This window comes from Penaeus japonicus, unplaced genomic scaffold, assembly GCF_977035675.1.
Source record: "Penaeus japonicus unplaced genomic scaffold, GWHDUDI00000001_assembly GWHDUDI00000025, whole genome shotgun sequence".
In the NCBI taxonomy this organism is placed as follows: Eukaryota; Metazoa; Arthropoda; class Malacostraca; order Decapoda; family Penaeidae; genus Penaeus; species Penaeus japonicus.
Window position 1 is genome coordinate 25,145,963 of NW_028234427.1, and position 2,470 is coordinate 25,148,432.

At 50.2% G+C, this 2,470-nt stretch overlaps 1 protein-coding gene across 1 annotated transcript in view; it reads right to left on the minus strand.

Annotated features, from left to right (window-relative positions):
• Positions 1-2,196, minus strand: part of LOC122248918 (uncharacterized) — a 19,684-nt gene extending 17,488 nt beyond the window's left edge. Inside the window, exon 1 of the mRNA XM_086551477.1 lies at positions 1,981-2,196. The gene's annotated coding sequence lies outside the window, so the exon portion shown is untranslated. The remainder of the gene's footprint in view (positions 1-1,980) is intronic.
• Between the last annotated feature and the right edge of the window lie 274 nt (positions 2,197-2,470).

Here is a 2,470-nt window from a genome sequence, read left to right on the forward strand (position 1 = left end):
CACACACACACACACACACACACACACACACACACACACACACACACACACACACACGCACACGCACACACACGCACGCACGCGCACACACACACACACCATAAAAAATCCCCCACAGCGAATGCCAAGGAAAAAAAAATAACGTCCGGGTAGGATTTAGGAGACGGACTACGGCCTAAAAAAATACGGATCTCGGATCTCGGATACGACCGACGGATATGAAGTGCTAAAGTACGCCCTACGGGGGGTCGGGCCTCTTCCTCATCGCCATCTCTCTTCAATCTCTCATCTCCCCTTTCGCACTCCCCACCCCTCCTTCACATCTCGACTCTCTCCCACTCACCTCATCGCCCATCTCTATCTCCTCTCCTCCCCTCTCTCCCCTCTTCATCTCCCCCCTCCTCCCCCCCCCTGTCCTCTCCCCCTCCCCATATCCTCCCCTCCCATCCCCCCCGGGCCCCTCCTTCCAATCCCCCTCCCCTCCCCGCCCACTCCACACTCGTGTCCCCATCCACCCCTCCCTCCCCTCCCCTACGCCTCCTCCCCCCATCTCCCCTCCCCTCCCACCCCCCCCCTTCCTCCCGCGCGGCCTGGGTTATCCCCTCCTGTCAAAACGGATCAAAATGTCCAATCAAACTCCTGTAACTCCAAAAAATCGAAACGTCACTGTCCCACGCCTAAAAGACAAAAACAGCGTCCAAAACTAACGACCTATAACCGTCCAAAACTCAACGCCACTCCCGTACCCTTACCCTTACCCTGCCAACTGTGGTCAGGGTGTCATCATTCGTATTTGGTCTGTGAGGTCGCCGTATCGTGGGAAAGGTTCCTTTAAATTTCGACATCGAAATTGCCACGCCGTTAAACTTACATTTTTTGGCCTAAGTCGGCGAGCTGCCGAGTTGGTTTAATTAATGGGAGAGTCATGTCCTGATGGTGCTGCTTGGGGTGGCGAGTCTGTCTCGTGAGCGTCACCAAAACAAAATAACACTCTCGACTGGCGATCTCTGGGATGGAAAGTTGATCATGTTTGGGGAAGCATTACGGTGAAGTGACGGCAATTTTGAGTCTCTCTCTCTCTCTCTCTCTCTCTCTCTCTCTCACACACAGCTACTCTCTCTCACACCTCTCTCTCTCTCTCTCTCACGACTCTCTCTCTCTCTACATCTCTCGACTCATCTCATCTCTCTCCTTATTCCTCTCTTTCTCTGTCTCTCTCTCTTTGTGTGAGTGACTGACTGACTGACTGCTGAGTGAGTGAGTGAGTGGGAAAGAAAGAAAGGAAAGAGGGAGAGAGGGGGAGAAAATAAAGAAAGGGCAGATAAGATACACACGTAGTATAAACCTCTTCCCTCATCCCGTCACACACCCTGAATCTCCCTTAATTAGTTTAGAAATCAGAAGCATAATCATGAAGCGAGGGGAAAAAATAATTAACACGATAAACTAACCATCGTTCTTTGTTAAATTTCGGTTTAATTTTAGTGCGCGAACCGGTCACCTCCCCTCCCCCTCCGTCCTCCCTCCCCCTGCCCCTCCCCCCGGTGATTTATTGCAGCTATTTTCTGTATCATTTAGTTTGTTTACTTATCATTATGATCTGTTTATTTATTTGTTTGTTGAATTTTTGTATTTGTTTTTATTTATCTGCTTGCGGTCGGTTTGATTTGCTGTATTTTTTATGTTTTACTTAGTGCAGGAACTCATATATTATGAATTTTATTTCAACATTTTCTATAAATAGCACAGGAAAGTTTAAGCAGTAAAAAAAAGGATAAAAAGTACTCATTGAACTTTTTTTAATGTCAATAAATCTCTTGATTTTGAAAACTTTGAAAGTATTCAGTGAGTATGGTCATTTGTTTCTATTTATATGGATTTATTTATTCCTTATCGTAAAAAAGGGAATTCAAATCATGTGAGAGGAAACTCGCGTAGGCCTATGAAACATCCATTACATAGTTAGGCTCTTGTACTTACACTTATTTACAAACAGACGGCGGTCGGCAGAACAGGTGTCGTGAGGGCGCGTTTGTTGCAGCACTCTTGGCGGCTGGCGAAGAGATGAGAGGATAGGTCCGTGGCACTGTGGCACTGTGTCCGCGAGGGTCTGACGGAGTGTCACCACTTGGTATTCACGCTCACTCCGCTCCTCTCCTGGTCTGACCTGTGGCCTTGGCTGGTTACAATGGCTCTACTGGTTGGTGATGGTTGCTCGGCCTGTCTGGCAGATCACCCCCCCCCCCCTGCCCTATCCCCTCCCTTTACCCCGCCTCCCATCCCGATCATCCTGCTGTGCCTATACCCACCCACCTCCTCTCTCCCCATCCGCTTCCCCTCCCTTTCCTTCCCCTCCCCTCCCCTCCCCTCCCCTCCCCTCCCCTCCCCTCCCCTCCCCCCCCCCTCTCTCCCCTCCTTTACGTACCTGGTATCCCCAACTCCCCCAGCCCCTGTCGCACCCTACCCCCTC